Genomic DNA, 26,022 nt, shown 5'->3' with positions numbered 1-26,022 from the left:
TGTACTTTCAGTATGCAGTTTTTAGCCTTCTACCTCTGCTAATCAGCTCCCTGAGCGAAACCCAGCTGATGTATTGTTACCGGCAGCAATTTCTCTCTCTCTAAAAAAAAAAAAAGGACAAATTACTGAACAGATTATACAGAGAAGAACACAAAAGAAAGAGAACGCAATAAGGAAATTAAAAGCCAAACGGCCAGATGAGACTAATAACCCACCCTGATTACTTTAAGGGCATACTGACAAATAATGACGAAGGTACAGTATGACATCACCATAAGGACAAGCAGCACATCAAACTGGAGTGTAGTCATCACTGCTGTCTGCTGAAGGAGGAGGATGGTGATAGATCTCAGGGCCCAAATTCCCTTAAAAGCACCTCTGACATCCTTGTTGTTGTTATAAATGGTAAAAGGGTAAATGGCTGCATTTATATAGCGCTTTTTATCCAAAGCGCTTTACGATGTTGTTGCTGCTCACTCACTCGCTCATTCACACACATCGATTGGCGGCGAGCTACCACACAGGGCAGGCTGCCATTGGGAGCAATTTCCCAAGGACACATCAACAGTAGAGGTGTGCCTGAATGCAAATACGTTATTTGGCAAAGCACAAAGAGTGTGTGTGGGGGGGGGGGGGTTATGAATATTTGTTTCATACAAATATTTTAAAAATTATTTGTTTTCAGGCAGAAAAATAAACCATGTCAAATACCAGAGTGCAGGTCAGTGACATCTCAATCTCAGTGTCTCTCCTCTGCTCCGCTGCTACGTCTATCAGCAGGTCTCAACCACAGACCGTATAAAAATATGGACGTAGTTACCGTGACGTCACCCGTTGGTTTCTGAAGACCAGTTTTGAAGCTCAAAGTGAGCCGCTCCGGCCGTCGCCATCTTGGCAGTGCGTGACTCTGCCTAACTCCCAGCCAATCAAAAATGGGCAAAAAGGCGGGCCGAATGGCTGAAACAAGCCACCTAGCGGCTGGTGGACCTGTCATGTCCTTCATTATGCATAACTTTACAGCTTAATAAAATTTAAACGAGTGAGTTATAAAAAAATTTACCCCCCGTACAGTTGTCATGAAAGGAGAAATCAGCTACAGAGACCAAAACCGTTTTTTGTATCAGGCTGTAAACATGTTTCTGCTGTAAAGTTGGGTATTTTAACATGGGGGTCTATGGGGATTGACTCGCTTTTGGAGCCTCAAGTGGCCATTCAAGGAACTGCAGTTTTTGACACTTCCACATTGGCTTCATTTTTCAACCCCGGAGCTTGCCGCTTGGTCTCAACGAGGGGAGTCACATCCACATGCTACATGACGCACATTTCCTAATTTGGACATCACTCCCAGAGTTGGGGGGTGTGTCCCCTGAAATAAAGCTGAGCTACTGACACCTGCTTCATGAACACTTATTGTGACACTTTAATTTTCTAAAATTAAAAGCGTAATAAAAACAAAAACAGGATTTTTAAGCCTCTTTCCACTTTTAATCAAATACAAATACAAAAAATGTTGCTGCCTCAACAAATAGAGATACAAATACAAATACTGGGCCCTCTGCACGTCCCTTCTCTACCTCCTGAGCCACAGCCACCGTCTCTGTTGTCGTTGTATTATACTATATGTGAATTTTATCTTCAGAGAGAAATAAAACAGCATGTTTACAGTGTGTCTAGTTTGCTGCTTTTGAATCCCAACAGAGATGAGGACGACAAAAGAAGAGATTGATTGACAGCTGTCAAGCGGCTCAGCGTCGACAAGTCGATCGCTGTGTGTGTGTGTGTGTGTGTGTGAATGTGAAAGCAGCGGCGGCTGAGGCTGAGCGTGTGTAGGTAACACCCTGAATCACACAAATAAAGATTTACAATAAGCCTTTGCTCCTCAAAGGTTGTTACGTGGCAGCATTACTGTCTTTAAATCTCCCGTCCTGGAGAGAAGCCGGCTCTGCAGACTGATTTTCAGTGTAAGCCTCTCAAACCACCGGTGGAAAAGACGCCGGACCCGATGCACAGAGATTTAGATTGTTTCTGTGATAAATCCCTCTGCAGACCTGAAGACTAAGCTGAATTTAATGCTGTTTTCCAGTCGCTCCGGGTTATCGATCTTTTCTGCAAAGCCCTTTTTAAAAGCTACTAGTGTGAGACGCTGGAGACGGAGATACAGCTGCCATATTCTAATGAGTGTCATCCTTCATTGTGGTTTCTAAAACCTTCATTATCGCGGGGAACGCTTAATGATCACACACGCACACTGTTTTTTTTTTCAGGAGCGACTGGCTTCACATTTATACAGACACACACAGAGTGTCGGTGTCTTGCTGAAGGACACTTTAACAACAATTATCAACTGAAGAAAACAACATTATATCCTTCTAATATCTGAAATGTTGTTTTTTCACTTGATAATTTAAGGGAAAAGATCAAAGTGAGCAAAGAAACTGTCTTTTTTAACCAATATGACAAATTCCTAATTCAGAAGCTTAGTATCTTTTCTCATATAAAAATAATACTTTAATCAGTTAATGATAATATTGCACTTCCTGTGTTACTAAGTTACTAAGTATTTGTGTAAATCAAGTGCTCTTTTGTGGCCTTTTTATTCTCAGAAATAGATTGAATACAAATACATTACAGATAAAAATAAATATGTGGAAGGAGGAGGAAACTACATATCCAAATATATTATATATTATATTAAGGGATGCATGATATTGGATTTTTTGCCGATATCCGATATGCCGATATTTTCAACTCATTGTGGCTGATTGCTGATACTGATATATGTACATATTTTTTTCCAGATGGCTGAGGAGACTATTATGCATGCAAGCATAGATTGTACTAAGTATGATCAAGAAAGACAATATATGAAGGAAGAATTTAGGAAGCCTTAAAACATTAATGAACCTGCCAAGTGGGTGGAGCAGTAGAGTTTTCATTGAGTTTATTTGACAGACAGGGTTAATGTGTAGGATTAAATCTCTGGTCCACACTACAGAGCAGACGGTGGCGGTGATGCACCTAATACGCTGGTTGCCAACTGCCATTATAAACCAAAAGTTTTTTTTTTCCAAACAGAGTGGTACATCCTGTCAGCTGAGGTGTTACCTATCTGTGCAGCCGAACTTAGCAGCTCCTCCATGGACTGTTTCACCCTGACGGTCCCGGTGCTTCCTCCAAAGGCTCCACTTCACTCAAGCTCAGCCAGCTAGCCTCTGCTAGCCTCCTAGCTAACATTAGCGCCTGCATGTGGATCCAACTGGACCACCGAGCCCCGGTTTGTTATTCAGCTTAAAGTGGGAAGAAGCAGCAGGTCTGACGGGGAGAAACAGTCAGTGGAGGGAAGCACAGGCAGGCGGCAGAGGAGATGGCAACAAATCAGCCTCTTATAATCAGAAATGGCTGATGCCGATATTTCATTTTAGAGCTTTTATCGGCCGATACCGATGACATGCTGATAATAGCGTGCATCCCTAATTATATTATATGTATATATACAAATATATATTATAGTCTTCTATATATAGAAGAAATAAACAAGAAAATATTCAGATTTGAGGAGCTGGAATCAGAGAATTTGGACATTTTTCTTTAAAAAAAACAATTATTTGATTATAAAAAATAGTTGCCAATTAAATTTCTTTTTACTGACTAATCAAATAATCGACTAGTCGTTGCAGCTTTAGATGTTCTCTAGTTCCAGGTTCCCAAATGTGAGAATTTACTGCTTTTCTCCATTTTTATATGATTGTTAATTAAATATATTTGGGTTTTATAAGGTTGGTCGGACAAAGAGTGTAATTTAAAGACATTGCATTGGGCCGTTGGAGCTTTTTTCACAACATCTCCACATTTTATAGACTGACACCGTTGGTTAAGATGCAGATCTGAACCTGCTCTGTGTTTAAAGACTTTTTTCCACAGTGTTACTCATCATTACTGATGCAAATTCAAGTTCAAGGACACGTCTGTCAGCGTATATTGCTCCGCTTCATGGTGTAAATATCAATTCTTCTCACTAACAGATTCCTTTTTTTTAGTAACACAATCACATTTCAGCCTTCAAGAGGTTCATCCAAGGACAGACGCTGATCAAGACCTTCTGATTTCATACAGACTTCGGTAACCGAGAGGCCACATGAGGCATTATGAGGTAGAAAGACAAAGAAAGGGGGGGAAAAAACAATTTAAACAACAGCAGGTTATAACTGTTGAAATCATTTTTATTAGTTTTACATCTACTGAGCAGCTCTGTCGGTGTAGCTGGAGATTAACTTACCTTATAGGCACATTTTGTTATTTCTCTCACTCTTCATTTGGCCTGATTTGTATTTCTGATCCGTCCTCTCTCTCTCTCTCTCTCTCTCTCTCTCTTTCTCTCTCTCTATCTCTCGCCCTAAATCCCCTCCACTATCGCTGTATCCTTTCATTTTAATTTTCAACCTGCCTACATTTTGATATGGGTCGCCTTTTTTCATCCTATCTCTCTCTTTCTCTCTCTGTTTCATTGTCTGCCTTCCTCTTTCATCTTATTCCTCTTCTCTTCTTCAGGTTGAATCTCTTTCGTTTCAAAATCTTGTTTCTTTCGTTTTAAAATCTTTTTTTCTCTCAATTTTGCCCGTCTGTCCAAACTAATCCAGTGTTTTTGACACCAGAAGGTTTAGCTTTCTGGAAACAGAAATGTGCAGATAAATAGGAATGTTATGAATCCAATTTTTTCTCTCCAGATAGCGACTCAGAGTATCTCACACTGATTCTCAATCTGATACTAGTGTTCTCTTCTTCTTAAATTAAAATCTGTAAACCCTACTGTGTGGAACAAATCGATTATATGTAATGTATCATGAGGCCAGTGATTTCTGTGGCCCGCAGTGAGGGAATAACTGATAGGAAAAGCTGAATTTTATAATGCCATTGACAAAGAAATTATATTTAATATGGATCAGTGACATCACACCCGATACCTGATCTGCTAAATAAGGTTAGTATCTGCACAGATACCAGTTCGGCTTATCAGATCAGTGCATCCGTCACCGGCATTGTGTTTCACCATCTCTGGGAAAGATTTCAGAAAAACCAGTGCTCAGTTTCACAAATAAAACTTGCAAATTACACATAGATTTGTGAGTCTTACAGTCTTTTTGCACACACATGCTTGGCTTGAGAGTAAAGTGTTTCCTTTAATTAGATAAATGTGTCAAAACTAACAGGAGAGGAAATAATCACATGTTGCAGACTTGGAGTCCTAGTCAGTAATCTGTGAAGCACTAATCAGTCATTTTAAAGGCAACATGCGTATTTCCGGCTCTATATTTATATTCTGGGGCTCAACTGGAATATCTTTGCATGATTTATAGTTCAAAAAACTCCTTATTTAACTTATAGTGGCTGTTTATGCAGCCCCTCAGTTCAGCCTCTGTCTGAAACAGGCCGTTTTAGCTCCTGTCTCTTTAAGGTCACCCACTCTGTTCTGATTGGTCAGTTTCAGGAAGCTTCTGCCACCTTGAGGGCTACATAAACAAACAGTAGTAGTCGGATTTCACTTCTTTTTCTCCTTCTTCTCTCAACTTCTCAAATAAATCCGTACATGTTCGAGCCAAAATTTGATCCGAAGTATGTGAGCGGACAACGCGAACAACCTTGGCAACAAAGACCATGAAAGGAACGACCCTTTGTGGACAATATGATGTCATCAAGAGGAGGAAGTAGAGGTAGCAGGCTGAAGCTCTGGCCGTGGAACTTTGAATATGTTTTAACATAAACATCCGACATCATAACAGTATAAAAATAACAGAAAATCAAAAAAAAAAAAAAAAAAACATAATATGTCCCCTTTAAATGTCAATATAGCTCATTATGCACTTGTCATTTTTATGCTCGTTCAGCTGTCTGGAAACATACAGTAACGAGAACAATATGTAAATGAGAACAAATTGACCTTGGCTTTATTTTAAAAATCACAGAACAGGTGGTGATGGAGCAGGAAGGGGGACAGGACAGAGACTCAGCAGGAAGTAACCAGACTGTCCGTCCTCACAAAGTTAAAAAAAGTTTCACATTATTTTCTGCCCGAAACAGAAAGAAAGAGATTTCTGCCATTTTTAAAGTCAGAGAAGAGGGCGATTATTATTCTATGTTGGCATTTGAGTCAACCAGCTGCACAATTACACATCGTGCACACACAGACCGAGGCATCAGTCACTATTGATATGACACACACACATACTAACAGGAGAAACAGACATTCGTAGAAAAAAAAAAAGACATGCTATGCTGCTGCTCTTCTCTCTTCTCCACACACACACACAAAAAAAATAAAATTCAGCCCATTATCTCTAAAAGTAATTGCTGTGTTTTTGTAATGGCCCCGCGCTCATTGTTCGTCAAATTATGGATGACTGCCTTTCCTGCGCATTAAGCTAAAATAAATTGCTTCATTTCAGCAACGAGACACTCATTGTCCTGCCGCTGGTTTGTCTTTGTCAAGTAATGGATTGGGGTTGTGTATTAGGTTTAAACATGCCAGGCAGGAGTCAATAGAGGTCTCTGCACTTAAGAGGATCATGTGGGAGAATGTGGTTGCTCGGTTTCCAACGGTTATTATTTTTTTACAGAGCGAGTACCTGGGATAGATACTGGGAAATGTGTTTCAGGCATTTCTGGCCTCATGTGTTGCCTCTTTTTTTTATTTTTTTAAATCACTCACTTTGCATCTCTTAATCAGCTATGTTAAATTACAAGTCTGCAGCCGCTGCAGTAGCTCTCTGATGCTTGTTGTGAGGGTGGATTTAGAGGAAAGATCATGCTGTTACTTAAATCAAAAGGGTTTATCTTCTGCACAGTGGCCATTTTAGGACATCTCAGATTTCAGCTCTACATTTTTCAGGCTTTGCTCAGCAGCATTTTGTCAGCTTGTTAGGAAAAAAACTGAGGTTAGCAGACCTCTGTAGCTGCTTCAGGCTAGCAGCTCCAGGCTACATTAGCCGCTACTAGCATAACAAACCTGAATCTGTGCTCTTCAGTGAATGGAGTAGAGTTGCAATGTGGGTATGTAGTTTGACAAGGAAGAAAAGTGCCTGGAATATAAAAGACAATATCTCTGGTTCTGCTGTATTGATTTTTATCCTTTTTTTTTGTTTTAAAAAAATGTCCATCCTGAGTCCGACTGTGTTATTGTAGTGTAAAGCTCAATCTGCACTGTACTCTTTTAACAGCAAGTCAAAATCTTCAATTTTTTTTTCTTGCTGGCTTATAAAGAAGACAAAACTTTCCAATAATAATCCTCTAACCCTTCTGAACTCCTTTGTTAGCTCACAGTTTGCTAACTTAAGCCTCAAACGCTCGCTAAGCACCAGTAGCTGAGCTAGCAAGATTCAGAACCCCCCCCAGCTTTAATACAGGGAAAAGTTAAGAAAAGCTGCAAATGTCTTCTGAAGCAGTATGAGCGACAACCAGTGAGAGACAATCACGTTCATTTTGATTCCTGTGGAAACAAAAGCCCAAACTTGTTTATAACTCCACTCTGCTAGATGAAAGCCGATATGAAAGTAACAAGGCGAGTCCATACAAGTTTGATACATTTAACTGCGTCAGCACAAACAGCACACAACACCAACCAGAACCTCAAAAAACATCACATGGATGCGTCATACTATCGCAAAAAGTTTTTGACCAACGTAAGTAAATTCACTCAAGAGGTAAATTTTTTTGAATGACAAGTTGTGTTTATTGTTTGATGTGTCACAGTCATGATCATTCAAAAGATTATTTAGGACTTTAACACATCCTGTAGTTTGCAATGTCAGAGTTTTTCAGCTTGAACTGTCAGGATGATTGTAACAGCTGTTTCTTTCGTCCTGCCGCTAACGCCGTCACACCGTGTGTGTGTCACAGCCGGCTCTACTCTGATCAAACCACTTCACCTTCAGTTTCCCAGGACAAGGATGAGAAATGTCTTGAGTATAAAGAGACATTCAGCTCATCCTTGCTTGGAGAAGTGTGTGTGCTGAGTCTCTTTAGTCTGCACTGGTGCGACAACGACCACAACTGTGACAATGACTTAAAAAACGTGAATTTATGTCAGTAATACAGCAAATGAAATGTGTTATTTTTACACTGTTATACTGTTAAATTTTCTTTAAAAGTTTTACTGCTCATAATGTCATTTTTTTGTCAATCATTTTTTCTTAAGATAAAGGACATAATATGTTTGCAATTACATATAAAACAGGATATTGTCAGACATTTTTAATAAAAACAAGAATAATATAAACAATTCAAGTTTATAGCGTTGTGTGACTTTCATCCTAACTGACAGGGTCGAAAGTAACGATGTGCAACCTCCGTTCAAAGTCAAACTACATCGAAGTTGTTCCACATTTGTGGTGTTGACAGAACACACATGTGAGTTATTGATCACAGAGAAAATTACTTTCTATCTGTAATGTTATCTGTTAAAATGATGTTTATCTGAAAAGTGTTACTTTCATCCTACAATATGGAGTAAAAGCTGATCGGTTTCTCTACAATATGTGTTTAATGAGCTACCGGGGGATTATTAAAGATACGACAACCTGCAGAAACAAATCACTGACGTTGTTTCATGCTCAACACAACACACACACACAAACAGGTTCATGAAAGGCTACAGACTACTGACGACTTGGCATCCGTGACGTGAACGCAGCGTAGAGTCCAACACTGTCAACTATCTGTGAAAGGAAATCAGTGAGCAGTGATTGGTTCAGGGGCTTTTTACTTGACTTGATTTAGCTATTTGATCATTTTCCCTCCTTGATTTGTGAATATCAAGAACACAAATTATCTGTAATGAATGTAGGAGAAAGGCGTTTGTTTACCACTCAAGCAAACCAAAGAGAAGCTGGTTGTATAACAAGGGAAGCTAAAGAGAAAAAAAGGCTCAGGGGCTTCAGACAGCACCAGGTTCTTTGTTCATCTTCAAAGCAAATGACTGTAAGTTGTTCTGACACGTCTGACAACGAGTCTGCGGATTATCAATGACAATCGAAACGAGCCGCACACACACACAGATGCACGTATGAATATTCACAAGCTCGTGAACAAACACGCTAACAAGGGGGATAAACATACAAACACACACACACACACACATACACACAGACGCTCACATGTACGCCGAGCCGCGGAAACACGGACGCACGTGCTCGTGTGTGTGGAGAATGAATATCGACAGCGAGAGAATGAGGCTGCCGATAAGTTCACATGTCAGCCGATCGATGTTTAGGTTCATCAGCGTCGATGTAAAGAGGAGGCGGCGTCTTCAGGGTCACCTGCCTCATGAACTCTGTGAACCTTCATCGATACGCTCAGATACGGCAGGACAGCTGTGTGAAACCATGGTGACACCCAATCAATCGTGTTTTAATTGGTAAAATCTGTTGAGGTGAATTATGTTATTGAAGGGTTGAAAAAAAAACTTTTTTTTTTGGTTTTATTTGTCCAAATTTTCAGATTTCTGCCTCCAAAATAATGCTAGTGAATAGTATTATGTTTGAGCTGCTTTTACATGTTATAAAAATGTAAAAGATTCAACATATGAACCAAAATTTAACCACTTTTTTGACAAAAAACCAACATAATACAGACAACTCATATATTAACAAGCTTATATTACCAACTTATTATAAATATCAAAATAATTATCACTAAATGTCAACAAATATGCAAATAAACATGGCAACACATACATTTTTGTTTTAATAAATCAAGTATTCACTGTAAAAATTACTATTTAGTAAATTATTAATGTTATATGTACAGAAATGTTGATCTACTTAAAATATATTCCTGCAATAAAGTAGATAAAAAAGTTTGAAATATTGTGTTTATGTTTTATTTCTTCAGGTTGAGTTATGCGGTTTAGGATTATGGTTATTTATATTAAAATATGATGTATTATGTAATGTTGTTTTTCTAATAAAGTATAATAATGAACCAGTAAGTTTCACTGTTTTGTTTTTACTGATACTTTTAGTTTTAGGGTTGCAACTAACAATTATTTTCATTATTCTACTGATTATTTTCCCAATTAATTCTATAAAATGTCAGATAAAAGTGTAAAATGTTTGTTACAATTTCCCTCAAAGTGACATCTTCAAATGTCTTTTTGTTTTGTCTGAAACAGTCTGAAAAAATAGCTGCTAGTTACTTTTCTGTTGATCAATGAATCATTTAATCAATGCAGCTCTATTAAGTTTATTGTTCAACTATAAAATATATTACCTCTGTATTTATCTTGGTCTGTTAAGTTATGACATCAATTAGAGGTCAATGAATAAGTCAATTAATCGATGTGTCAATCAGCTGTTTACTACACCACTCAGTAACTATTTTGATCATTAAATTACTGTTTCAGTCATTTTTCAAGCAAAAACTCCAATTCTCCAGATTCAGCTTCTCAGATATAAAGACTTCTCTGCTTTTCTCTGTTTTCTCTAATTGTTAACTGAATATTTTGGACAAAACAAAACATTTTTCATTATTTTCTAACAATTTGTAGCAAAAACAATAAAAAGAAGATTCAAGAAATAATAATTTAGCAGATCATTTAATCCTGATTGTGCTGAAAAGGGACCAAAACTACCTCTTGTTCCACTTTTCTCTGATCACCTGCACCTGAATAATCACAGCGAATGTAAATGAAGGATGTTTGTGGTTTTTTCCGTCCTAAACGTCCTTCAGCGAGACCTTGAAAGCCCACCTGCTCACTGTTCATCACTCTGGAGAAACAGGCCACACGCCAGGAGCATTAAAAACACTTCCTCTCTACAGCTCCGACTTTATTTTAATGCAGACAGACCCGCTGGTTTGTGATCTTTAAGAGTGTGTTATAAAACTTTTAAATAATACAACTTTTATTCGTGCGGAAGCGCAGATCGTCTGTCCTCGCGGCAGATACATTAACTCGACTCTCCTTTCTTTTCTTTTCCTCTCTGTGTGACCTTCCTGCTTCTCTCCGTCTCTGAACAGCCGGCCTTTTACGATTCCTCCATTACATCCAGTCTGGTCTAATGAGATCAATGCTTTGAAAATCACAGACCGCTTTTGTACTCAGTTATATAATCAAGGTGGGGAAAGGAAGTTAAATTTATTCTTAGATTCATGACCGACTGTCTTCGTCTTTCTCTTGTTTCAGGTGACGTTTGCTGGTTTTGTTTTCATTATCTGGTTTCTCAGAATAACCACTGAGACGCTTGGGTGACAATAATGTATATAAACTATGTAAACAGCGACAAAAAACTGGAGTTTATTGTTTTTTTTGATAAATACGCTCATTTCTGATACAATTACTTCAAAATAAACCAAAGAGAAAAATATGCTCATATTCATCAGCTGCAACAATTAGTCGATTATTCGCTATTAAGTTAATTGCCGACTATTTTCATTATCAATTATAAGTTTTACGTCATATTTTAAGAAAAAAAAGTCCAAATTCTCTGATTCCAGCTTCTCAAATATGAATAATTTCTCTCCTCTGTGAAAACTGAACATCTTTGAATTGTTGGACGGGACAGAAGAAGTCATTTAAGGACGTCATCTTGGCTTTAGGAAAGAGTGATGAACGTTTTTCACCGTTTTCTGACATTTTATAGACCAAACAACTAATCGATTAATCGAGAAAACAACCAACAGATTAATCGATAGTGAAAATAATCGTTAGTTGAAGCCAAAGTCTGAAGAGCAAAGTGTTAAGTCTTAAATAACAGATTCTGGAAGATTTGCTTAGTTTTTATTCTTCAATAACAAAATCTTTCAAGCAGCTGTGATCACATGACTACTTGTCGCTCACAGTGATGAACCCACATCTGACTCTAAACTCACTGTTTTGGTTTTATATTTAAGTCTTGACTCATTGTTTCAGCTCTTGGATCATATAATCATAAGAAACTCTGCTAAACATGATTTTACAGTAAGGCAAGTTTTCTTTGTTTTCAGTCTTTCCAAAAGGTCTCTCTCTCTCTCTCACACACACACACACACACACGCACAGAAACACCTTCCTCCGAAGCCTAGATGACTAAGCTGCGGAGGTCAAAGGCTGCACATCAGATGTCTAGACAGCATTCTCCAGACGATTTGACATTACACCCCTTAATGATGTTATTACAGGTGTGTGTGTGTGTGTGAGGTTGGTGGGGGTGGGGGTGGGGTGAGGGGGGGGGAGTGGCGAATAGAGAGCGAGAGAGAGTACAAGTGTGTGTATGTGTGTGTTATAAAAGTGTGACAGTGATGGATCTGATGGAAGAATCCTCCTTGAACTTTCGACACTTCTGCGTCGGCATCTTTTTTTTTTTAGCTTGTTGTGTTTTGTTGTCGGTGAAAAACAAATCGATACGCGTTAACCTGTTAGGACGTACAGCTCAGCTCAGGACGCTAGGTGGTTCAATTCCCACAGCTTCCGCCCACAACGGCAGTTTATATAAACGTATGCACGACATGTCGGTTGAAATTAAATCCTTATTAACATCTCGCCGGTCCGAAAATGAGCAAGACAGAAACGCCAAATCAGACATAACTGACTGCCATCTGTTATCTCTCCAACACGCCGGATGATGCATTCGATGCCGTTTGACAGTTTTAATTTGACGTTACGACTGTACGGCGGTTTTAGAAATGTCTGCGGCGGCGGCACCGCCTCGAGAACAATCACACAGCCTGATGTTGTAACATGCTGACATCTCACATCTGTAATCTGATCTGCCGGCTGAGATAAAACTCACTCTCTTGTATCTAAATGCAGCAGGAATCATATTACTGATTATTTTATTTTAGTTTCATAATAAAAATGAGGAAAAACTCATCAGGTGTTAAGGTAAACGTCACAACTCTTCCATATGTATATAAACACATAGAGGCTGCCTCAATCATCCAATCAGACGAGTTTAACTGAGCTAAACCAAAACATACACATATAAAAACAAATTACACAAGAGCAAAAATGCCAATTAGGAAGGAAAATGTAAATACATGTTGCTTTAATATACAACCAATGCTGTTGTTTTTCTGCTGAAGACAGTCTCAAAATACTCCACTACTATATATAACTTTAATTCTATGTTTCAGTTGTATATCACTGACCTACAACTTCATTGATCACTGACAGTAGCAACCAGATCATGCAAACTAACATGCAAGATTTAATAAACTGTTTTAAAATTGTTCAATAAATATGAATCTAAATTGAAAAATGTGCATTTACTGAGTCTTCATCAGGGTCTTTACTTTAAGCAGATTCATTCCTAATAGTTTTTTTAAACAACTTAATTAAAAACATGCATGTTGTTCTTTTAATTTAAACCTTATGAATAAAAATACATTTGACTCATCTGTTGCTGCTCCAGATCCAACGATCAATTCCTGCTTTAGCTTTTTTTTTTTCTTTTTTTTTTTATATCTTTTAACATTTACAAAAGAATTATATTTTTATGCTGCTACAAGAAAGCAACTTCTGGCTTTGCCCTCCTCCTCCTCCTCCTCACAGATCCGATGATGTGGACACCAGTATGCACTGATAATTGGGATTTCTATAATGACACACATCACCGAGGGGAAAGGAGGAGGATTTACGGAAGTCCATTAGTGTCATTTGCAGGAATCGAAACCGCTGTGATATCCATAAAACCTTCAAAAACATCCGTAAAACAACCCATAGAAGAAATATAATTGTTCCTAATCAATAATTGCCAAAACTTAGCTTTTTGTGTTGGGAAACCATTAGCTCATTAATTGCCTGCACACAGGAAGTACTGGCACTGTTGAGGTCATCCCATAGTGTCCCTCTTTGTAGAATAACGCTTGTAGTTTGTTTGGTGACAAGCAGGCGAGACTAAAAGTGAAAAAAAAAACAGCACATGCATGATTGCTAATCTGCTAATTGCTAATTTTGCAGGACATCATTTTCATTCTTTTAAAACTGGTTCTGCTAACAGTTATGTTCCAGTAAAAGGCCGCAGCAGCACGTTTAAATCAGGAAGACATCCTGATGTCCCTGATGTTTCCTGATAAAAATGTTTAATTAGCCGATGTTTCCAGGCAACAACAACGGCAGAGATGACTCCGGTGTGAATCAGGACGAGGCGCTGGGACGGAGATGTCGACAGTATGATCAGTGAACTTACGTGTGACATCACGTCTGGTGTGATGCTGAGTTTCGTGGCTTGTCAGCTTGAGATTATTTCTGAACTTGAGTTTGTTTAAATGACTTTTATTTTAGTCTTATTCTATAAAGAGTACCAGTCAAAAGTCTCCTTTTTTTTACCTTCCCGTTCCCTGTTTTGTGTATTTACTTTCACTCTGATTATCTAATTACTGTATAAATAAGTGTACAGTTTGTGTTTGCTCTCTATTTCAACACATTTCTTTTATTGTCGTCTGGTGAGAGTCTGTTATTGTTATTTACACTTCTTTAACTGACTGAAACTGTGACACATCACACACATTTCTAAGCATGACTGGATTTTTTTGGCCTGCTGGTGAGACAAAAAGAGAGAGGCTGAAGGTTTCACGGATGTAAAGTGCAGTAAATAGTGTCGAGTGTTGCGTATCGTCATGGATGCATGTTGTACATTTAATCAGAAGGATTCTCAAGAATGACAGTCTTAACTTAAGTAGTTCTCTGAGGTCTTTTGTCAATGTGTGTGTTTGTTTGTTTGTTACTATCCCGTCATGAGCGGCGTATGCCTGTGAGAATCTACATATGTGTCAGTGACTATCGCTGTGTGTGTGTGTGTGTGTGTTTCCTCGGGCTCATTAGCTGCATCTTCTAAAGGGATCATGTTGATGCTGCTGTTTGGAAAGGACTGGAGATGATGTCATTCTACTCGCTGATTAAAAAGACTTCTACCAGCTGTGTGTGTGTGTTTGTGTGTGTGTTTGTGTGTGCTGCTAATAAAGTATGTATGAGAGAGGAAAAGCAATGTGGAAAAACTACAGCATGTGTTTGTCTGTGTGTGTCTGTATGTGTGTGTGTGTGTGTGTTCAGAGTGATCAATTATGTCACTCAGAGCTGATTAATACAACTACCGCTTCCTGTGCTATCAAAACAACTGCATTAACTCTGTGTGTGTGTGTGTGTGTGTGTGTGTGTGTGTGTGTGTGTGTGTGTGCATCATGTTTGTCCAGCTAACACTGAGATAAATGCATCTGTGTCCATATGTTCACATGTCGGACGAGCAGCTCTCATCACGCTTTACTTCACACTCACTCGTGTGTGTAAACGTGTGTTTACGTTTACATGTGTTCTCGCACATATGAATGTAGAGTGTGTATATTTCTGTGTGTGTGTGTGTGTGTGTGTGTGTGTGTGTGTGTGTGTGTGTGAGACTGAAGCAATCTGTTGTGGTACAGGTTGCAATCATTTGCCTTTCAATTGGATCCTGAGAGGGTCATTGTGACTGTTATTATCGACGAGAGGAGGAGAGAGAGGAGACAAGAGAGGAGCGAGGGAATAACGAGAAGAGAAGAGAGGAAACAAGACGAGAGAGGAGATGAGGAGAGGAGAAGAGATGAGAGGAGATGAGAGAAGAGGAGAGGAGAGGTACCAAGACAAGAGAGAGGAAATAAGGAGAAGAGAAGAGGGGAGAGGAGACAAGTAGAGGAAACAAGAGGAGAGGAAACATGGTGAGGAGAGGAAACAAGAACTGAGGAAAGAAGAGGAGGAGGCACAAAAAGAAACAAGAGAGAAGGAGAAAAAAGAGGAGGAGGAAATGAGAGAAGGAGAGGAAACAAGAACAGAGGAAGCAAGAGGACAGGAAATGAAAGTAATAAGAGGAGATGAGAGGAAATAAAAGAGAGAAAACGAGAGGGAGGGTAAATAAGAGGAGAGGAGTGGACGCACGGAGAGAGGAGGAAAAGAAGGAGAAAAGAAGGAGAGGAAACAAGAGAACCCGGAAATGAGAGAGGAGGGAACAAGAGGATAAAACAGCGGCGTATCTGTCATATGAATGAGAAGAATGAGGGACGGATTGTGACAGTGATGAGGTCATAGCAGGTGAGAAAAAAACCAGAGGAGACGACGAGGAGAGGAGGAAGAGTAGGAGAGAAGAACGAGGAGAGAGGAGGGGAGGCAGGGGACGACGGAGGAGGAGGAGATATTACAAGAGGTGGATTCAAAAATAGAAAAATCAAGAAGAGAGAGAGAGAGAGACGAGAGGAAAAGAGAAGGAGGCTGCACGAGAAGGACGAGACTCTCGACATCATGAGTTGGGCGTCGAGTGGAGAACGAGGAGAAGAAGAGGAGGAAGGAAACGGCAAGAAGGAGAGGGGAGAAAGATATTAGAATAATAAAATAATAAAGTAAAAAAAAAAAGGAGTTACCAAGAGAGGAGGAGAGAGAGAGGGGAACGACGGAGCGAGATGATGGAGGGAGGGTTTATGGGAAAAAGGATAATCAGTGAGTGATGAAAAAGAAAAGGAGGGAAAAAAAATGGAGGAAAATAAAGAGAGGAGAGTTCACAGTGGGATGAAGTGCACTGCCTGCGTCTCACTCTGCTGCACAAAACAATCACAAGCCGAGCACCTCTCTCTCCATCCATCTATCCGGAAAATATAAAAAATGAGTGGAGGAGGAAGAAAGGAGAGAGAGAGAGAGAGAGAGAGAGAGACAGAGAGAGAGAGAGAGAGAGAGGCCTGTGATAGGAAAAAAAAAAATCCTCGCCCACTCAGGTCAGAGACGAGCAAAATATCGCAAACCGAAAAAAGAAAAAAAAAAAAAAAAAAAGGGTTTTAAACTTTCTATTTCTCTGTCAGCGCAAAACCAGCTACTGTTCACACAACTGTTAACCCACGACTAACACTCCTCATGGTGGTAAAACAGCTGCACAGCAAAGTCAACAATAGCGGCACCGTAATAGCGAGTGCATTTTTTGAGTCATGTGTTGATTAGCTTAGTTTACATAACAACGTATATAACGATAAAATTTTAAAATGCCTTTTTTGTGTTATCAACACTCTAAAAATGACATTAGGGCTGCAGCTGATAATTACTTTCATTATCAATTAATCTGCCAGTTATTTTTCTTGAATAATCAATTAGTTTTTTAGACTACAAAATATCAGAAAATAGTGAAAATGCACGTTATTATTTCCCAGAGTCAAAGGTTACATCTCTAAATGTCTCATTTTGTCCAACTAAAAGTCTAAAAACCCCAAAGATATTCAGTTTACTATCATGTGTGATGAAGAAAAGCATTCAATCATCACATCTGAGGAGCTAAAAGCAGCAATTTTGGCGGCATATTTGCTTCAAAAATGACTAAAATCGATTATTTGATTATCAAAATAGTTGCTTGCTGATAAATTTTCTGACAGTCAACTAACTGTTGCAGCTCTAAATTATATAAAACTGAGAAAAGCAGAAACATTTTTATATTTTAGTGGCTTTAACCAGAGAATGATGTAAATGATTAACTTCTCTCTGCAGTAGCCATGTTGGTGTGATACATTAATGCTTAATCATTTCAGATGAACATTGTAGCAACATGTTTAATGGCTTAAACTGTCATGTACCATTAAATGTATAAACATATATTACTGAATATTACAGATTTATTACTCTGCATGAAAATATTGAAGAGTGCATATGCACTTTTCACTGGAAAAATAAACATTCACGTATTCTTTTATGGTTCAAACACTTGTTGTTTGCAAGTTCACCAAATCTAAGATTGATATGTAGAAGCTTTTTCATGACAGCCAGGAAGCATCTAAGTGTATCTAGGTTCCCTCTCCAACATGTCTAATATTTCCAGAAAGAATACATTTTTCAAACAGATAACATCTTGGAGCTAATAACAAAACACATTTACAAGAATTAACCACAACATGAGGTCATTTCAGTTTGGTATAGAGAAGGACATAAACAGCATGTGTCCAAAAACCTGCAATCTGAAATCTATCCAAACCCCATTTGAAGCCTTTGACTGTTTCTTGAGTGGCTTTATGGCTACATTATTATTATTATATGGATGATCACATGACTATTATTGTAAATAAATGATTTTAAAATTACTTTTAGTTGAGTAAAGGAGTTCTCCTTCATGGTATACACCATATAATTAAGTGTATGTAATTGATTTGGTCATATAGGTGCTGTTATCACTGTCTGACACATTTGAACTTCATGCAGTTGTCTTCTTCACCATCATACTGTGTCCTTGAAAGGATTAAATCTGTTTAAATTGATTTTCACGCAGATTTTCTGTCTCTGTATGCCCCCGAAAGCTGTTGTGTTTCCAAAAAACATGCTGACAGTTTACAATTAACAAGGTTCTCTTGTGTTCTGCACAGAAATTTTTCCAATAAAAACGTGAGGCGAAACGTGTGGAGAAAAAGAAAATTATCTCCTAAAACCGAAAAATACATAACAAATCAAACATCACCAGTTTTTTTTATGTAAGTAAAGATTTTTTTCATATTGCAGGAATGAAATCAGAAGCTTTTCAGAGGAGACTGTCCTCACTAGAAAAACATGTTATGTTTACATTCATCAGACATGCATCCTCTTGTGGTCGTACGCATATTGACTTTTCAATATAAAGCATCATGTCGTTACTGTTGCACAGCAAAACATCTTTGATGCAGCTCGTATCCAGCCTCCAAACAACAACCAGTGTTGGCTTCTTCAAACCAAAACCACAATCAATCTCTAACCTAAAACAAGTAGGCCTTCTTTCAACCAACGACCCTGATCTTTTAGCTTTTGTGCTTAAACTTTAAGATACCTTGTTGAGTTTTTCACCACTATGGAGCAATATTCCTACGACTGGGTTCCCTGTTTTGTTCGTATCATGAACAGCACACAAGCTACATGACACACATTCTTGCAGCCTGTTTCATGTCGTTCTACTGATTCAACACTTAAAAAAAAGAAGACTGCAAGCTGTCAAACATGCACTGTAAACAATGCATGACTTCAAATATTCAAAAAATCAGCTTTGCAAATGTTTTATGAGGACAAAAATGCATCCAACATATTTGTCAGGCCTCAAGAATACACACAGTGTCTTTTAATGAGAAACAATAACTGTAAACATCACTTTGTTTTAGACCAGAAAACTGATCAGCAACCATTTTGATAATCACATAACGGTTTTAGTCATTTTTTAAATGGAGTAATTACAAAAAATTTGCTAGTTGCAGCTCCTCAGATGCAAAGATTTTAAGTTTTTTTGTGTCATTTATGATAGTAAATATAAATATGTCTGGATTTTGTTCTGTTGATTGGCATTTTAAGACGTCATCTTTGGTTCTAAGAAATTATAACAAGCATGTTTCACTATTTTCTTATATTCTATACACAAAACGATTGATTGGTTAACTGAGGAAATAATTGGCTGAACCTGTTTACAGTTTAACAGTTTCTCTCTGCTGGAAAAGGGTGGCCTGCTCCCTCTGGGTTGGGAGTGAGTTGCTGTATATCAGGGTTTTGTTCACTAGTGAGGGTAAGATGGAGCGTGAGGCTGACAGGCGGATCGGTGCGGCATCAGCAGTAATGCGGGCGTTGTACCGGACTGTTGTGGTGAAGAAAGAGCTGAACCAGAAGGAAAAGCTCTCAATTAAGCAGTCGCTCTACGTCCAAGCCCTTACTTGTGGTCAGGAGCTTTGAGTAGTGACTGAAAGAATGAGATCAAGCAGTTTCCTCCAGAGCGTGTGTGGGCTCATCCTTAGAGATAGGAGGAAGAGCTCACACATGCGGAGAGGAATCGCTGCTCCTTCGCATCGAAAGGAGCCAGCTGAGGTGGTTTGGGCATCTGGTTAGGACACCTCCCTCCCTCTGGAGGTGTTCCAGGCACATCCAACTGTTAGGAGAACCCGGGGCAGACCCAGAACACGATGGAGAGACTAAATATCTCCTCTGGCCTGGGAACGCCCTGGGATCCCCCCAGGAGGAGCTGGAGGGCGTTGGATAATCGGCATATTAATCGATAATGAAAATAATCATTAGCTGCAGCCCTATTTTGTTTACAAGAGCATCTTTGTGCAGATGTTAACCGTACAAACAGTTATATGGGTCAATTTAAAGTCACTGACAGATGACCTGTTTTGTTGTTTAGACGTGAAGACCAACCGTATCCAGCGCACCATAAATAAACAAACAAACTGCACAACACACACTGGGCTCCAGGTGTTCTTATTCCTCATGTCTATATTCCAGATCAACAGTGACGCCGCGGCCATCTGCTGATAATGTCCAACGGCGCAATGATGCAAAGACTTGCAGATGTACAGACGCTGCTCAGTGCTGACACTTCCCATCCAAACAGTTCACACACTGCAGACCGGTCTACAGCATTTTAAATGACTACAGACAGATTTAAATAAATCCATTATTCCGAGGTTTTTTTTTTCCTCTTGTGTCTGGGATCCGTCTTAGTGTGAAACTCTTCCTCGTCTCTGCACTCGGCAGAGCTAAGCCACTTCTTTTAAATCCCTTCTTTAAACAAACATTCGTATTAAAGCTCTTTCTTAAAAGTGCCTTTCATTCCTCTTCTTTTACTTCCCCAGTTATATTTTGTTTCATCACTTGTTCCTGCGTTCTTGTTGACTATTTCACTGAATCATATGCGTCGGAAACGTTGCAGCACTGTTTTTGAACGGCGCCGTATAAATAAACTGTGGAACCTTTATTATTTATTGTGTGCTTTAGGCGGAAGAAGTCATGCAAACGTGCCTGCGTTTAAGCTGCATATTTCAAATGCATTCATCTCTGCAGCCGCTGAGGTAACGTTTGGACGGAGCACCGGAAAAAAATGAGAGGAAAGGAACTGAAGTGTGATCTGTTACGCAATCAGCACCATCAAGGCAAACATCACAGCTCAGAAAGATAAAAAAACACCCTGACGTTTTATCTCTTGGGAAGCGTTAAGTGTCAAAAAATATAAAGGTGGATCAACTTATTGACTCCTAGTCTGGTTCCATCAGTCGTGAATGTTGTGATGATTTGTTGTGTGTTCTCATTAGTCAGTGTTTGGACTAATGCGACTAATTATTTTCATTATCGACTCATCTATCGACTTTTTTTCTTTCAATTAACTGCCTGTTGAGTCTGAAATATGTCAGAAAATAGTGAAAAATGGTGATCAACACTCCAAAACCCGAAGATGTTCAACTTATGATGCTATAAAATAGAGAAAAACAGCAAATTCTTGCATTTTTGCTTGATAAATGATCAATAAATACTGATTTATTTAATAGAACTAGTTTAAATTGTTTTTAATTCCTACAAAAACTCACCCGTTAAGTTTTTAAGTGACTCTCACAGACCTGAGCTACACCGAGCACACTGAGTTTCCCACCCGCAAGCTTCAAGCTAACCCAACAATGACAAAAACATTATAATTACTCTGCAACAATATAATTACTTCTGATAATTAGTGGGATCAGAATCAGTTTACCGTCCTTTTGTTAGCTCATATTAACGCTCATCTTTCACACAAACAGAAGCAGGGAGGCACAAATTAAAGTCTTTGGAAAAGTTGCTGAGCTGATGTTTCATAATTAAACTAAAACCTCCAGATACAATTAGGCACAATTATTGTTCATCCGCTGCTGGATGTACAGTTTTGGAGATGCCGTCTGTGCTGCTGAGGCTGTGAATGTGTGTGTGTGCATGTAGGCTATATATATAAATGAGTGTGTGTGTGTGTGTGTGTGTGTGTGTGTTGCAGCAGCAGAAACTTAAATGTGTTGCCTGACATTTAAAGGAGTGTGTACTTTCCTTCAGGTGGACAGCGGGAAACACTTGAGAGGGCTGACTAAGGGTTTAATATGCAGGGGAAAACCCTTTGGGGGGACGTGCACGCGCACACATAAAACAAAGCACGGGCACACACACACACACACACACACGTCTGTATATAAACACAGGAAAACTGCAGCGTCGCTCCTTCTCTCTCACACTCACACTCACACACACACATGCACACACACACACATGCACACACGCGCGCGCAAAAAACTGCACAACCTCCATCTCATGCGCAAAGAGCAGAGCCTACAGAGACCCACACAAACTCTGCAGCCCGCCTCTCTCTCTCTCTCACTCTCTCACTCTCTCTCTCTCTCACTCACACTCACACACGCACGCGCGCACACACGCACGCACACTCTCTCTGCACCCCCTCTCTTCCCAGCATTAGTCAATAGAGTCAGGATACATAAACCACCCACCAGTCACCCAAAGCATCTCCCAGCCAAACCCTATCTCTCTCTTTCTCTCTCTCTCTCTCTTTCTCTCTCTCACTCTCTCTCTCTCTCTCTCTCACACACACACACAACCTGCAGAGCAGCTTCAACACATCTACAGCAACAAAAACCAGTCTCCAACATTAAATTCCAGCTAGGATTCCCAAAAAAAGAAATTGGGATAAACAGCATGTCCAGATAGCTTATCATCACGTAGGAATAAAAGCAGTTCAGTCAGTGCATCCAGCTCAAGTGATAACGAAGGTGTAATATACAGTCAGGACATGTGGGAGGGCTGGAGGGAACATTTCTTATAATATCGCAGTAATACAGAACAAATTTAATCTTTCTCTGGGTTGAATCATATCTGAGGGGAATTGCAGAAATAAACCCGAGCAGTTGAGGCAGATTTAAGTGGAAGATAAAAAACAAAAAAAGGCACCAAAGTGCTTCTTAAAATAATGTGAATCACCACAAAGCAGCTTTATTAGCTTCTTCTCTGCTGACGTTTATTTGTTTTATTTAATTTTTATTTTGGGGGGAAAAAAGCGGGGTTAACATGATTACAGGTAGTACAGCCGAGCTCTAAGCCGTCCAGTTCTGCTGTTCAACCCGCGTCTCAGCTACATTTTAACGGCCACAGTTGTAGTTAATTAATCAATTATGGATGCTTACAGGTGTTAATCCGCGCAGTTTGCGGTTTTAATCCGTTTCGAAAACCAAAAGAAAGAGAAAACAGTCGGTGTTTGAGGAGGTTTTCTTACCTTTTTTTGGAGACCCTCTTTCTCCGTCTGTGTGGGGGGAAAAAAAACAAAAATAACCGCCGCTCTCCTCCAAATTAACGATTAGTCCCTTCTCCCCGGGGGTCTCGCGCACCTCACGTGCAGCGGCTTCTCTCTCTCTCTTTCTCTCGGCTCTCTGCGTGTATCTGTCGGTCTGTCTGTCTCTACGTTTCTCGCGGGATTTCCACCTCCGTCTTTCTCCTGTCTCCTCCTCCTCCTCGTCCTCCTCCTCCTCCTCCTCTATCTTCTTCTTGGATCAGCTCGTCCTCCTCGCGCCACCTGGACGGAGACGGAGCGGCTCGCGACGCTTCTGCTTGTGGTGCTGATGCTGCTGCTGCTGCTGCTCCTCCGCGCGACCCATCCTGATGACAGCGGCGACTGCTGCGGCGGGAAAGAGGAGTGGAAGCAAGCTCTCTCTCTCTCTCTCTCTCTCTCTCTCTCTCTTTCTCACTCTCTCTTTCTCTCTCTGTCTGTCAGAAAACAGATTCCAGGAGCTACAGGTGATGGAAAAATGTTTTCCAAAAATCCAAAAGCAGAATCACAGCTGCAGGTTCAGGTTTTCCAAACAAAACAAATGATCAGTTCATAAAATATTATGTATTGTTAATGATTAACACACCAAACATATATAAAGTACTTAAAATTGGCTTTACTTTACTGCAGTAATATCAGTAAAAGCTAATTATCTGTAATAACAAATCAAGAATATGTTATATTTAACACTTTAGGGCTGCAACTAACGATTCATTTCGTTATCAATTAATGTGTTGATTAATATCTTGATTAATTGATTTGTGGTGCTAGAAATTACATTGATGTACAACAAAATTTCAACAGCAAATACGTTTTCTCTCTCAAGATAATGAGAAAATGTTACTTGACGTATTTGGCAAGTTGTAAAAATGTTGATATTAAACGTATGAGTGAAATGTTCAGTGACAACGTTGCTCCTTTTTTTCCACCCAATTATCTGATCTTGCAGATCAATATGAACATAATCCAGTCAACGACTACGCCTGTCCATGTAACATAATTGGGAAAACAATTTAGTAGTAAATAAATGTAATTTATAGGAGACAGGGTTGCATATCATCACTTTTTAAGTTGATATGTTGATCTTGTTAGCAAACAGTTGCTTATTTCCACATCCAGCAGTTACAGAGCAACATTATCATTCATTTGGAGTCGTATTTCTGTCCATCTGGTGAATGTAAGTCCAATATTCACTCTCTTTTAGCTCTGTTTTTGGTCTCCACCAACTCCAAAAAGTTAAAGTTGCAGCCGGACAGCTAAACAATGAGCTGAAACTCGTTATAAAGCTCCATAAAGCTGAGAGAAACTGCAGAATTCTCTGTAGGTTCATCACTGACACTTTATACATCCTTTTTATAAAATTATGCTTTAAGTAAAGCATCTCAATACTTTCTTCCATCACTGCTCATGTCTATGACTTGTGAGTTGTCAGCTAAAGTGTAAATCCAGTGACTGTAATCCATGACATGTAATCTGTTACCCCCCACCAACCTTGTCAATGGGATGTTGTCATGGAAACATTAATAGTTCAGCAGTTGTGAAATGAAACTGTCTGACCCCAAAACATCTATTAACAGCTGTCAATCATCCTCAGACATGACTGTCAGTTTGGTCCCAAGTGAACCGACATAAACTGGTGAAAAGTTGAACATTTAATGGTTTGTCCACAATTTCAGAAATACAGATTATTATTCTCTGTTCGTATGTATACTACTGTATATTAGGAAACTTGAAGGTGACCAGTGTGTAGTACAAACATACATAATAGGTGGACTCTGACCTGACCTGGACCACTTTTGAGTGTCACATGTCACACTTTGGCTTTCATCATTCAGCTGCCCGCTAGTCACCACAGTTAGCAAAGTGGTTATCAGATGTTGGAGGTTGATAAAGTAAAATGACTTGTTCTGAACTAGCCAATACAAAAAAAAGGAAGGTTGACAGTGAAAAATATGCATTTAAGGATGACTGGACTGAGAAATATGTGTTCATTTTTGCCTGTTGAAAGTACAGGACCATTGTACTTGATTTGCAATAAAACATAATGAAGAGTGGGAATACAAAATGCCACTATGACACCAAACATGCCTGTTTTAAACAAAACTATCCCAAAAACATAAAGGTAAGAATCACAGAACTGAACCAGTAGAAGTCGTCATATCAAACCTCCAGCAGAATAACTGTAAAATAAAACATTTTAAACAGTAAATACAGTGAAAAACTCATAGTAGACTCATTAATGAACACTTAAACCAGTGTCTCCACCTGGCCATCACACCTTTTTATGCTAAGTTTAAGGGCAATGAAGTGGTCACTTCTCCCATTAATACAAAGATGTTGTTCATGTACAGAACTCTGCAGTTTTTGTATTGAAATATCATCATGTACTGAACCCTTACAGGACCTTTGATGCAGTGGAAATTTATTAAGTGACCTCTAAGGCTTGTATTTGTGTACCCCTGATGTAGAGACTTTAGTCCTTGCCTCTCTTGCTAATCAGAGCTGTCAGTCATTGTCAGGGGGCAGGCTCCAGGTGCACAGGCCAGCTGGAAATTGAAGCCTGCAGCCTGAATGCTGAGGAGGCTTTAAAGCAAAAGTCCAGTTAGACCTGCACTGAAAGTAGATGATAACCTCTAGTATCTCTCAAGGGTAAAGTTGTGGAGCAGCAGTGTCCTGGAGGTGGGTGAACAGATGCTTACTAAGTCTCAGAGCATATGGCAGAGAAATTCATCTTAAATGGATATATATCTTTTACGGTGTGACAACGCTGTAGTTAAGGTTTGGTTGGGTTTAGGGAAAGATCACAGTTTAGGTTAAAATGGTCACTTTAAACATGGTGTGGGTTAAAGTTACAACCTTAAAGTTAGGCAACCTTGTGTTGCCTAGCAGCCTGGTTGCCAGAATAAAACGTTGGCACTGTACGTTTCTACACAGAAACGTTGAATATCTACGTTTTAACACGTGAAATACATAGCATATTAACATT

At 39.3% G+C, this 26,022-nt stretch overlaps 1 protein-coding gene across 1 annotated transcript in view; it reads right to left on the bottom strand.

Annotated features, from left to right (window-relative positions):
* The window catches only part of trpc5a (transient receptor potential cation channel, subfamily C, member 5a), a 167,617-nt gene extending 144,191 nt beyond the window's left edge, over positions 1–23,426 (bottom strand). The window contains exon 1 of the mRNA XM_067580893.1: positions 22,986–23,426. The gene's annotated coding sequence lies outside the window, so the exon portion shown is untranslated. The remainder of the gene's footprint in view (positions 1–22,985) is intronic.
* Between the last annotated feature and the right edge of the window lie 2,596 nt (positions 23,427–26,022).

The sequence above is a fragment of the Thunnus thynnus genome, chromosome 22 (genome assembly GCF_963924715.1).
Source record: "Thunnus thynnus chromosome 22, fThuThy2.1, whole genome shotgun sequence".
NCBI classification, from domain to species: Eukaryota; Metazoa; Chordata; class Actinopteri; order Scombriformes; family Scombridae; genus Thunnus; species Thunnus thynnus.
This window is presented reverse-complemented; position numbering and strand designations above follow the sequence as displayed.